Source organism: Mesoplodon densirostris, chromosome 3, assembly GCF_025265405.1.
Source record: "Mesoplodon densirostris isolate mMesDen1 chromosome 3, mMesDen1 primary haplotype, whole genome shotgun sequence".
NCBI lineage: Eukaryota > Metazoa > Chordata > Mammalia > Artiodactyla > Ziphiidae > Mesoplodon > Mesoplodon densirostris.
The window spans coordinates 127,464,498-127,478,076 of NC_082663.1; the positions used below are offsets into that span (position 1 = coordinate 127,464,498).

At 42.2% G+C, this 13,579-nt stretch overlaps 1 protein-coding gene and 1 long non-coding RNA gene across 10 annotated transcripts in view; one reads left to right on the forward strand and one right to left on the reverse strand.

The window, feature by feature from the left end:
• Window positions 1–9,597, reverse strand: part of LOC132485512 (uncharacterized) — a 70,556-nt gene extending 60,959 nt beyond the window's left edge. The window contains exons 1-2 of the long non-coding RNA XR_009531415.1: window positions 9,481–9,597; window positions 2,697–2,794 (exon numbers count right to left, since the gene is read on the reverse strand). This is a non-coding gene — a long non-coding RNA (uncharacterized LOC132485512). The remainder of the gene's footprint in view (window positions 1–2,696; window positions 2,795–9,480) is intronic.
• A 560-nt stretch (window positions 9,598–10,157) lies between these two features.
• The window catches only part of FBXO38 (F-box protein 38), a 55,119-nt gene continuing 51,697 nt past the window's right edge, over window positions 10,158–13,579 (forward strand). For 4 of the 9 annotated variants that reach the window (XM_060093594.1, XM_060093598.1, XM_060093600.1 and 1 more), the window contains exon 1: window positions 10,412–10,762. The gene's annotated coding sequence lies outside the window, so the exon portion shown is untranslated. Of the gene's footprint in view, window positions 10,246–10,411; window positions 10,763–13,579 lie in introns of those variants that run through there. The other 5 variants (XM_060093601.1, XM_060093599.1, XM_060093602.1 and 2 more) reach the window with 3 other exon arrangements.

The window sequence follows — 13,579 nt, forward strand, 5'->3', positions numbered from 1 at the left end:
AAAGGCCATATATGACAAACCCACAGCCAGCATCGTCCTCAATGGTGAAAAACTGAAACCATTTCCACTACGATCAGGAACAAGACAAGGTTGCCCACTCTCACCACTCTTATTCAACATAGTTTTGGAAGTTTTAGCCACAGCAATCAGAGAAGAAAAGGAAATAAAAGGAATCCAAATGGGAAAAGAAGAAGTAAAGCTGTCACTGTTTGCAGATGACATGATACTATACATAGAGAATCCTAAAGATGCTACCGAAAAACTACTAGAGCTAATCAATGAATTTGGTAAAGTTGCAGGATACAAAATTAATGCACAGAAATCTCTGGCATTCCTATATACTAATGATGAAAAATCTGAAAGTGAAATCAAGGAAACACTCCCATTTACCATTGCAACAAAAAGAATAAAATATCTAGGAATAAACCTACCTAAGGAGACAAAAGACCTGTATGCAGAAAATTATAAGACACTGATGAAAGAAATTAAAGATGATACAAATAGATGGAGAGATGTACCATGTTCTTGGATTGGAAGAATCAACATTGTGAAAATGACTCTACTACCCAAAGCAATCTACAGATTCAATGCAATACCTATCAAACTACCAATGGCATTTTTCACAGAACTAGAACAAAAAATTTCACAATTTGTATGGAAACACAAAAGACCCCGAATAGCCAAAGCAATCTTGAGAACGAAAAACGGAGCTGGAGGAATCAGGCTCCCTGACTTCAGACTATACTACAAAGCTACAGTAATCAAGACAGTATGGTACTGGCACAAAAACAGAAAGATAGATCAATGGAACAGGATAGAAAGCCCAGAGATAAACCCACGGACATATGGTCACCTTATCTTTGATAAAGGAGGCAGGAATGTACAGTGGAGAAAGGACAGTCTCTTCAATAAGTGGTGCTGGGAAAACTGGACAGGGACATGTAAAAGTATGAGATTAGATCACTCCCTAACACCATACACAAAAATTAGCTCAAAATGGATTAAAGACCTAAATGTAAGGCCAGACACTATCAAACTCCTAGAGGAAAACATAGGCAGAACACTCTATGACATAAATCACAGCAAGATCCTTTTTGACCCACCTCCTAGAGAAATGGAAATAAAGACAAAAATAAACACATGGGACCTAATGAAACTTCAAAGCTTTTGCACAGCAAAGGAAACCATAAACAAGACCAAAAGACAACCCTCAGAATGGGAGAAAATATTTGCAAATGAAGCAACTGACAAAGGATTAATCTCCAAAATTTATAAGCAGCTCATGCAGCTCAATAGCAAAAAAACAAACAACCCAATCCAAAAATGGGCAGAAGACCTAAATAGACATTTCTCCACAAAAGATATACAGACAGCCAACAAACACATGAAAGGATGCTCAACATCTTTACTTATTAGAGAAATGCAAATCAAAACTACAATGAGATATCATCTCACACCAGTCAGAATGGCCATCATCAAAAAATCTAGAAATAATAAATGCTGGAGAGGGTGTGGAAAAAAGGGAACACTCTTGCACTGCTGGTGGGAATGTGAATTGGTACAGCCACTATGGAGAACGGTATGGAGGTTCCTTAAAAAACTACAAATAGAACTACCATACGACCCAGCAATCCCACTACTGGGCATATACCCTGAGAAAACCATAATTCAAAAAGAGACATGTACCAAAATGTTCATAGCAGCCCTATTTACAATAGCCCGGAGATGGAAACAACCTAAGTGTCCATCATCGGATGAATGGATAAAGAAGATGTGGCACATATATACAATGGAATATTACTCAGCCATAAAAAGAAATGAAATTGAGCTATTTGTAATGAGGTGGATGGACATAGAGTCTGTCGTACAGAGTGAAGTAAGTCAGAAAGAGAAAGACAAATACTGTATGCTGACACATATATATGGAATTTAAGAAAAAAATGTCATCAAGAACATAGGGGTAAGACAGGAATAAAGACACAGACCTACTAGAGCATGGACTTGAGGATATGGGGAGGGGGAAGGGTAAGCTGTGACAAAGTGAAAGAGCGGCATGGACATATATACACTACCAAACGTAAGGTAGATAGCTAGTGGGAAGCAGCCGCATAGCACAGGGAGATCAGCTCGGTTCTTTGTGACCGCCTGGAGGGGTGGGATAGGGAGGGTGGGAGGGAGACGCAAAAGGGAGGGGATATGGGAACATATGTATATGTATAACTGATTAAATTTGTAAAAAAAAAAAAAAAAAAAAAATTCTCAGGTGAGTCCAAGTCAAGTCACTCTTAGACAAATCTAATGATTTTCAAGTAGAGTGGTACTGTTCTTGTAAGAGGCGTTTAAAAATATGTTGGGATTTGATTTTTGCTTGTCACAGTGACTGGAGTGGTACTACTAGCATTCAGTGGATGAAGGCCCTGCGATGCACTGGACAGTCCCACATAGTAAAGAAGGGACCCATCCAAAATGCCAATAGTACTCCTACTGAGAAACATCTTACCCATAGATGGAAAGCATCTATCACATCCAACCCTCCTGCTTCTCCCCATGCCCACACCAGATATCAATAAACAATGTCAGTATACTCCAGAGCTGAATATGGTTTCAAAAATCTTTCTCAACATAGCAATCCAAGCATGCTGTGTCTATCAGATTTGGCATGGATGACAAAATCTATCTGCCATTCCTGCCCTTACCTTTTTCTGTTCATGACTAAGGAAGCTTCATTGTTCTTGAGATGAAGTTTTCACCTGGTACCCTGGTCCTATTCCATTTCCTTGCCTTGGTCATCTGACTGTAACAGAGAAGAAAAAACTTGAAATGTACATGATAGCCCATTCTCAAGGCTCTGCCTTCCAAGATTGACCTTTAAAGGTATAAGAGTTTTTATTTGTATAGAAATAAAAAGTTGCAGAACAGAGAATAACATTGGCTTGTTAGAAGTTTACAGGAACATTGTGACCTGACCTATGTGGACAGCTGGAAGCACAAAGGATTCTGGCACCAAGAAGTTTGCAACAACCAGTCACACTCCCTCCTCTTTTCGTATAAAAGAAGCCTGAATTCTAACTTGGGTAAGATGGTTCTTTGGGACACTAGTCCACCATCTTCTAGGTCTCCTGGCTTCCCAAATAAAGTTGCTATTCCTTGCCCCAACACCTCATCTCTTGATTTTTTGGCCTGTCATGCAGTGAGCAGTATGAGCTTGGACTTGGTAACATGACTGATCTCCCAGGTCTTCTAAGACAAGGGCCCTATCCGCAATGTGACCTCTGTGGCTGGGACCTGCACAGTCCCAACAGGTCTAACAACAAATGCCTGCCTGCCAGCATCACCTCTCTCAAGGCTTGCTCCTGGTACAGTGAGTGAGCTACACCCTCTAGTGGGGAAACTACACGTAGCATATTGAACTTCTTTGGAAGAATAACACCCAAAAGAAAATCCAACTCAGTGACTGAATTTTTTAAAAGGGGGGTGGGGGGATGTGAAGCGAAGTAGGGGAGGCAGGGAGGATTTCCATGGTATCTGTATTTGAAAAGTCCAGAGGAATCTCTAAATTCAGGCATGGCTAGATACGGAGCCTCAAAAAATGTTGCCAGAATCTTTCTCTCTCCATGTTTTGGATCCATCCATGCTCTCCTCGATGTCGTCTTCATTCTCAGGCTTTGACCACCCCATCCCGTTCCCGTCGCAGTGGTAGACACTGGCAGTTCTAGAGTTACAACTTCAGTAGAAGAGAACTTTCCTTTCTCAAAACAAAAGATTTGATGCTTATTAGACTAGTTGGGATAAGACTGCTGAATCAGTCTTTAGTGCTACAAGCATGCTTAACTATTACTGAAATTGAAATGGACTGATTTACAAGGCATTGCAGGAGCCAGGGGTGAGGCAGCCCTGCTACGTGGACTAGAAGAGGATAAAGAACTGTTCCCCAAAGGAATATTGAGGCACTATTGCCAGGAGAAATGAAAGAAGTCAAGCAAAAACAACATGCATTGACACTACCCTTTCTGGATGCCATTTTTCCCTCCTCTGAATCTGAGGTTGTCCTCAGGCCTGCCCAGAGCTCAATCCCCTGCTATTTTTCTGCCTTTACCACACTTAACTATTTAACCTATTTGTATCATAATAAGTTATGGTACTCCCAGGAGCTGAAACACTTTACTATCTTGGTAGAAGGCAAGGAAATGTCACCCAGAAGCTAAAGCTTCTGGAAAATACACTTTCATACCCATACAAAATCATTTAACATCCTGGCCCAAAAACCATGGGCAGTCTGGTGTCCTCCCAAATTCAGAGGACCCCAGGGCATTTATGTTCTCATGGTTACTTCTTGCTCCGTATGCCTAATTGTGCAGAGCTCTCCATCAGCCCCTCATTTCACCTTTTAATACTGACACCTCATTCTCCACCACTTTGGTGCAGGTTAGACTCTCCCCATCTTCCTTCACTCCTCAAGCACTTTCAAGGCTATTCAGGGTAACAAACGTTTTCTGAACGTTTGGAATAATAGAGGAGATTAATGGCTAACACAGCATAGGAAATATATTAGGACTATTCTGGTTAAGAGTGATGAAATCTAACTGAAACTTAGGTCAAACAAGAATTGTGTGGGTTCATGCAATTAGGAGGATCCACGGTGGGTCTTTTTTTTTTTTTTTTTTGCGGTACGCGGGCCTCTCACTGTTGTGGCCTCTCCCGCCGCGGAGCACAGGCTCCGGACGCGCAGGCTCAGCGGCCATGGCTCACGGGCCCAGCCGCTCCGCGGCACACGGGATCCTCCCAGACCGGGGCACGAACCCGTATCCCCTGCATCGGCAGGCGGACTCTCAACCACTGCGCCACCAGGGAAGCCCCCACGGTGGGTCTTAATTCAAGCACCGAAGTATCCCCAGACTTAAGCAATGCCAGGAGTCTTACTCTCCACCTCTGCCCTCTGCTAGTCTATGAATTTCATTACATGCTGGTTTCATCATCTCCCATAGACTCCATCTACATGACGATATAATGGCTGCTACCACCTCAGGAAGGTGTTCTCATAGTTCAAGAGCCAAAAGGAAAAGGGTTGGGGGTGGGAAGAAGGGAAATCATGGGGCTTAGCCACCCCCCCCATCAATATGCAACTGCAACCCCCCAGTACAGGGAATTGAATTTTTTTAAGTAAGTGTCTTATAACCTCCAAAAGATTAAACATAAGCACAGAAATGAGGACTAAATCACATCTATATTGTAGTTTGGGTTAAGAAACAGTCTACAAATAATTGTAATTTAAAATATTTATATTTTAAGAAAATGTAGCATAGTAAAGAATATGATGGATGAATCTTATGATTCCAACTTGAAATTTTTAATTATTGATTTAAATTTAGAATTTTGAGAATAAAAATTTTATTAAGACTGTAAATGTTATTGGCATTTTGAAAAGTTGTCATTTGCCATATTTATGTTTAATTGAATAGAGTTGTAACATTTACTTGTGAAGGTATTTTGTTAAACAACTGAAGTGCTTAAAAGCAAAAACTGAGTGTATTTATCCTTTCCTTGATCCCTTCATTCAACTAAACTTAACTGTGTGCCCACCCCCCTGTTTATGTTTGAGAAACTGTTTCACCTGGATGTTTATTTGATTGTCTCCCTTTACCAAACTGCAGGTAGAAACATATCCACTTATCATAATTGTTCCCTTGCACCTAGTCCAATGCCTCGCCCCAAAAATATTTGTTGAATGAATTAATGAACCATGCCAGGCTCCAAATGCAACAAGCTTTTGAAAACTACAACTGCTTTCTACCTGCTACTTTTGGAATTTAAGGAAGATCAGTTTCCATCTCAGCATTGGGCTCACCTAGCAGGGCCCAGTTCACCAGCACTTTCCATTTCTTTCCTTGTAACAGCTGGATGAGGTTGATTCACCTTCTACTTTTAGCGGGGGCAACTTGCTCATTTAGTCAAGGTCAGGAGAGTCACAGGGTGTATGAGGGGAAACAGTGAGTCCTGTGTGCACATAGGACATGATGTTTGTGAAGCAAAATGAGATTGAAATGGTAGGCTGCAACCAATGAATACTGGGCCTTGGAAGTCTGATTAACAAGTTAAAAAGGTATACTTCAAGGTTTAAAGTTGAAGGAAAAATGAGCCATTGACACATTACCCAGTGTGCTTTAGGAAGATTAATCAGATTGTTAGTTGGAGGAAAAATTACAAGATTGCACAGGAGGCATATGGGTTTTGAAGCAAGACAGGGAAAATTTCACGACGATTCTCTTTACTTACTGGCTGTGTGAGCTTTAGCAAAATAATTAACCTCTCTGAACCTGAGTTACATTACCTGTAAGATGGGGCAAGCAATACTTACAGAGTTCATAGGGATTAAATATAATCATGTATTTAAAAGGGTTGGTAGAGAGACACTGTGATTAAAAAAATACAAAACAATAAGAATTTGCAAGAGAGACACTAGAGCCAGGATGATGATACAGAGACACAATTAAGAAGTAGTGACAGAGAAGCTCATGGGGGAAGGAAAAATGAGCTGAACAGGGTGTTTGTAATTACTATTTCAAGTGTAGCTGCATAGAGCCTGGACTCACTCAGTGTCTTCTGTGCTGCTTGGGCATTCTGACATTCCACTGTGCCAGGATTTCCCAGATTTCACTTAAGTGTTCTTGTAGATGATGTCTCCCAGATTGCCTAGGAGCAGAGACTGTTTCCTAGTCATCTCTGCAGCCCTGTCTAACATATTCCCAGGTCCCATGTAGTCTCTTAGTAAACGTTGGCTGATGGTAAATAGCTCTTGGCATTTCAAACAACTTTTTTTCTAAAAAAATAATAACTTATTTACTCTCACACCTCTAGAGATCAGGCTAAAAGATCAGCACTAGATGCAGTGACAGGGAAAACACAGTAAGGCTATTTATTTATTTGTTATTTTTTTCTGCCGCACCACGCAGCACACGGGATCTTAGTTCTCCGACCAGGGATGGAACCCGTGCCCCCTGCAGTGGAAGCACAGAGTCTTAACCATTCAACCTCCAGGGAAGTACCAAGGCTAATTATTTAAAAGAAAGCTTTTTGAGTTTCTGAAGTTTCATTCTAAATCTTTTCACTTTCTCGTGACATAACCTTGATCTTGAACAGTATGGTCCAAATTAAAAATGATAAACAAGGGCCTTGTTCCTTTATGCTCACCCCGACCTCATGTTTATAAAAGCCTCCTAAGCAGCTTTTTCTTTTCTTTTTTCCTTTTGTGTGTGTGCGTGTGTGCGCGTGCCTAATCTACCACCTTGTGTTTGGTTTTGAAACTTTGATTCCCTGTGCACATACCTACGTACAACATCCTTTCACAGCATTTCCTTATGTAACTTGGGAAAATTTATGATGCTTTTGAAAGTGAACTTCATGCTAAGAATATCACATGCTAAGTATTCAGCCCTTGCAACTTCAAACACTGCTGAGAAGAAGGAAGAAAAAGAGGCTTCTGAAGAGTCAAACAGTAACAGCTAACCTTTGCGGACTATTTGCTGTGTGCCGGGCACTCTTTAAGTGGATTACAAATATTACCTCACAAAACACAAATGAGAGAAAGGTGATAGAGAAATTGGCATCCTTGCACTGTTGGTGAGATTGTAAAATGGTGCAACTGCTATGGAAGAATTAAAAATTACCATATGATCTAGCAATCCCCCTTTGGGGTATATATCCAAAAGAATGTAAAGGTGGATCTAGAAGAGATATCTGCACACTAATATTACCTGAAGCATTATTCACAAATGTCTATTCACAACAGACGTTTGGGAAGCAACCCAAGTGTCCACTGATGGATGAACGAACAAACAAAATATAATACACGCATACAATGCAATATTATTCAGCCTTAAAAAGAAAAGCCTGACACATGCTACAGCATGGATGAACCTTAAAAACATTATGCTAAGTGAAAAAAGCCAAACAAACAGGGACAAATATTGTACGAGTCCACTTATATGAGGTACAGGGAGTAGAACGGTGGTTGCCAGGCGCTGTGGTGGGCAGGTGGGGGTTGTTACTTAGCAGGCATAGAGTTTCAATTAGGGAAGATGAAAAAATTCTGGAGGTGGATGGCAGGGCGGTTGCACAACAATGTAAACATTCTTAATGCCAATGAGGTACTTAATGCCACTGTGCACATAAAATTGGTTAAAATGGTAAACTGTGTTATGTGTATTTTACCACAATTAAAAAGAAATCATGTAAAGAATCATGCATGTACAGACTCAAGACTGTAGTGGTGGGGCTGCCAGCCTTCCTTTTTGATGCATGTGCTAATAAAATCTACATACATCCCTCCAAGAACAAACAGTTAAAAACAAACAAATGAGATAGCGTGGTAAATTAAAGATGGCCATAAATTCTTTGCTACTCGTTCAATTAAGAGGAGGAATCTTCCTTATCTCCCCTTGAATCTGGGGAGATTCCTTGATCAACAAAATGTGACAGAAGTAACTTCTACTCCCAAGGCTAGATCATATGAAGTCTTGTCCTTAAGCTTCCTCCTGTACGGCTTGGAACAGCTCACTTTCTGCTCTATTTCCAAGTGTTCCCTATCAGAACTCAGAGATTTGCCCTGAGAGATCCAAACCACAGGGAGAAGACCATGTGTAGGCACTCTGGTGGATAGTTCTAGCTGAGTCCCTAGAGGGCTTACAGCTTAAATTGCCTACAATATAACTTCCATTGGAGCCCAAAGTTAACTAAAGTCTCAGCTGACATCGAACTTCAAATGCATGAAACCCCAATCTAGAACTGCCCAGCTGAGCCCAGTCAACTCACAGAATCCTAACAAAGTATTTGTGTTAGCCACTAAATTCTGCAGTGGTTTGCTATGCAGGTACTGCAATGATGTCCATTTTTACCTAACAAACCCAAGGCTTAGAGCTGACATCTCAAGGTCACAGAGGGAGTACTCTACGGTTGGTTGAACCTGCAGATGTGGACTGCAATACGGAGGGCCTACTGTAAAGTTATAAGTGAATTTTTGGCCCCTAATCCCAGAGATATGCAAGGGTTACCTGTACTTAGGGGTTAAGAACCCGGGATTTGGAGGGTAAAAATCTGGGTTTCTGTCTAGCTGTGTGACACTGAGAAATTACCTATGTAGACATCGAATGCTGCCTGCCATTTCAGTTAACAAAGAATGGTGTGGCCGTCAAGCCATCAATCACTGCAGCTGTCCCTGAAGGTGCACCCTAAGGGGATTCAGGATGGAGAAAAACAGGATTACAGACCCGAGACACTTATGGTACGTATCAAAGGAATGATTTCAATAAACCCAGATTCTCACATCTTCTCATACATAAAAAGGAGCTAAAGTCACTAACTTGACATGTCTGTTTTTTCTTTAATCAGCAGTAATATTTTCATGTTCGACTACCTGTTTTTGTTTTGCGTTTTGTTTTTGTTTTCTTTTGCAAAATCTCCTACATATCTTGGTTCCTCCCTTACCTCTTCACAACAGTCCCTCGGAGGTATCTGAGAGGCTGTCTCCCGGGCTCAAGTCCTCAGCAAGTGCGCTGAATAAAACATAATTCTCAACTTCCAGGTTGTGCATTTTTTTTCAGTCCATATCCTCTGTGAAGATAATTTTTATAAGAAAAAAAAAAGGGGTTAAACTGACTCCTGCCCATACGTCACGGTGTCAGGGAGTTTTCAATGAGACAATGACGTGAAAACCCCTTGGAAACTATAAAATATTGTAAATTACGTGTAGAGACAATGCCCCAAAAGTAGGGAAGGGCTGATATAACATTGACATCTTTAACTGCCCCCCCCCCCGAAAAAAAGGATTTTCTGTTTTCAGGTGAACGAATTCTGGAAATATCTCTACTGGAACCTAGCTCGCTACTTCACAATAGAGAAACGCCAAGACCGAAAGCTCACCCAAAGGCAACAAAAAACAAACCACAGAATCACGAGCATTTATCCGGCGTCCGACGCTAGACGCTTTGGGCGTGGCGCCGCTGTCACGTGAATGAAGGACGCGCCCCCAGCCCGCTCTCAAACGCCACGCTTAACATGGCTGCCGGGCCTGGACGCTCGCGCCACACACCCAGCATGGGCATGGGGAGCGGGCCTAGCCCGGGATACCAACACTCCGGAAGTGCCCGAGGGGCGGCGGAAGCGGAAGCGCCCTGGCGGTGGGGGCCGCGGGAAGTGTCTGTTGCGTTTCTCCCTCCCTCCACCACTACAACAAACGGAGGGCTGGCGTAGGTGAGGCGGCGGCCGGGTGGTCCGGGGGCGGGCGGCGGACTGCAGAGCCCGGGGTGCGTGCGGCGGGTGGAGGCGGCTGGATGGGGCTCTGCGGCCCCCGACCGCTCGGGCTCTTGGTCTTCGGCCCCTTTCGGGCCTAGAGCTCCCCGAAGAGCCGGGATTGGGTTTGCGGTTCTTGGCCTTCTAGGCCCTGGTGTCAGGGTTTGCCACCTTGCCTGTATCTGGTCCAAGATCCCAGGATACGGAACCCTCTCTGAGTCTTGATTTTCTCAACAAAATGGGGACTTTTGGCCTGGCCAACTTCTGGGACCCCATCCCACTCTGGGTGTCAGAAGTTCCACGTTTTTAACGTTAAGTCAGTGTTTAAGCCGGTGAGTTAAGGCCTGTAGTCAGCTTACTGAGGAGATGTTCTGAGCAGGACGCAGTGAATACATCTTTGAGAGGCGGCCAGCTAAGGGATCGGGAGCCCGGAGTTCTAGACTTACCTCGTCCACCGACTCACTCTGACCTTGCCCAGGTCCGTTACCCTCTCTGTGGCACGGTTTATGTGTCTGTAAAACGAAGGTGTTGGATGCTTCTGATCCGCCTCCAAGCTCTAAAATCAGGTTCTCAACTCCCTTTCAAGGAGTCTTACCTTAGAGACAGGCCAGAAAAGCATCTCTTCCCTGCATTTTGTGTAGCCAGGAGATGACTTATCAGAGGTGTCTACCATGTTTCTTTCCAGACGCCAAATCGGCCAAGGGCATCTGGCACTTCATAAGGTTCCTATGCTTCCTGTGTAGTGGAAAGCTCTGTCCTGAAGACTTTGTTTTAGAAACCTATACCAGCAGTGTAAAACATGCAAATGTGAAACATAGGAAACCTTTGTTTTTTATCTTAAAACTGATATTAAATTGCTGGTTTACCTTCCTTTTTCTGGACTGGAGATTTCTCATCTGACAGACGAATAAGTTAGATTAGGTCACAGGTTCTTAATCCCCTTTCCCATAGTCTGCACGAATGAAGAATAAAATAATGGGTCCATAAAGCCATGATTTTCTCGGGGAGGGAAGAGGTGAGGTGTGGAGAGTACATATTATGTAGCCATATAGATTGAAAAATCTGTGCTTGTAATTTTAAACTTTTTTTGACAATTACTGGTCTAGGTTATCACTAAGGCTCTTTCTCTTTAAAATTTGGGATGCTGTGATTCTTCTGTCCTCTTTGGGTAAAGAATATAGACTTTTGTGTGTTTGTTTAAATGACTGTGTGCCTGGAAGTACACACTTTAGTTTAAAAAAGATACACAATAGGAGAAGAAGGAAAAGCTAGATTACAGTAAGGAAAAGTGACATAGTGAAATAAAATTGGACTTGAACTAGAGTTAAAGACATGGATCCTTGTTTCAGCACTGGTATTGATACTTTCTGGGTTTGTGACTGGGCAAGGCAGCTTACCTCTCTGGTTCTTACTTTCCTTATCTTGGAAAATGAAAGATTGGACTGGATGACTCCTGGACATTTTCAGTACTATAATTCTGTTTTCTTATTTGTTTTTTATCTGAGCAGCTTGGTGGTTGTGGTGCGGCATTTCTTTAGGCAAGAGAGGCTGTTCTAGGAAGTAGACATAGAAGATCTATGATGAGGAATGGTGTCAAATTGACATGCAATATTACATTGATATGAGCAATCTGAAGCCAATAGAAACTAAAGAAGGGTGTTAGAAACCTGAAGGGCAGGGGAGCCCTTGACCAGATAGGATGATTGAAGGCATTGGGAAGTTTTAAATGGGAGAGAGATATTTTTGGTGAGGTTAATGAAAGGGAATTTGTTATAGTAATTGAAGTGGCTAAGTTGTCAGAAACCGTTGGTAGAATCTGTCTCCACTGTGAGACTGTAAGCTTCATGGGAGGAAAGACTTTGTCACCACCTAGCACCTAATAGGCAATAAAAAAATAGTCAAGTGAGGGGTTGGTTGGATGGACTGATGACTAGACAGAAAATAACAATTCTCTGGAGAAACTCCTTTTTTAAAAATTGCTATTAATTAGATACAGAATGGGGAAATTGATTCAGCATTGTGAAAGTTTCATAAAAGAAGAGGTCCCTAAGTTTTCTTGTTAGTTGTAAGGTAAGTCGGTTTATCGCTGCCCTATAAAGTATGTTAGTAAGAGACAAACACGTACCTTGGAGGGTCCAGTGTGATCTGAGTAAGAGAGTAATTAGTAGAATAAGACAGGGATGAAAGAGGATGTTGACAAGATGGAACAGGTGTAAGAAGATTTCTAAGTTGTGCATTTAGGGAGTAAAAGAGTAGGTTTATATAGGACTTTTATAGGTATCAACGATTGTCAGAATTGTGTACAATACATGTTAAAACCTCTATAATGAAAGTAGAGAATAAAAAGGAAAATGATTTTTGCAAGCAAGGAAATGTTGGTTCTCCTCAACAAGAGGTAGAAGTAGCCTGGAGGGTTAAGGTTTAAAAGATAGGGATAAATCTGGGAGCAACCAGAATGAATTAACTTAGTAGAGGATAGTGTAGTCTAGTTTGGGATAGGAGGAGATTTGAACTGGCAGGTTGCAAGGAGAGGAGCACACCTACGTGTTAATGAGAAGGACCTTCCTTACCTTGTTGAGTTTCTCAATTTTAAAGAATGCTCAGAAACAATTCAGGCTTACTACTTAGAACATACGTGGGCCACTAGGACAAAAGTGATGCTTCCTTTGGCTAAGGTCTGCTAAACAGCCAGCCACAGGATGACTGTAGGAGATCCAGGGCTGCTGTAGGCAGCCTACAGCTGTGTGTGAGCCAAATTAGAGGGACCACAAGCTCTAATTTGTGAAGGAGGGTGTGGTCAGCAGCAGTTCTATCAGAGCATCGAGAAGTGCATTTCTAAGCACTGGGGCATAGCTCTGGAATGTAGGCAGCCAGCCGAGGTGCAAAGGATTGACTTGATGACAGGTTGTATAGTGTAGGCTGAGAAGTCTGAATCCCAGCCTGAACTCTGACACTTAATATATGCCCTTGGCAAGTGACTTATACCCTCTGGTTCTGTTTGTCCATCTAAAAATTGAGGGACCAGCCTTGGATAGGGTCCTCTGGATGAGCTTCCATGTCTCTGTGAAGCCCCTGAAATTATATATGAGTCTGGGTGTGTTTTGTTTTTGTCTTGGGGGGATGTACAGCTTTCATCATAGCCTCAGATGGGTTTGTGACCCACAAAAGATTAAGAACTGTGTGACTCTTTAAGTCTGTGAAGGACTCTTCACCTTTTAACTTTCTGGGATTCAAAATGATATTTCTTTGAGGTTTAGAATTTCAGCCTCCAGGACTTGCCAACCCTAAAAAATAA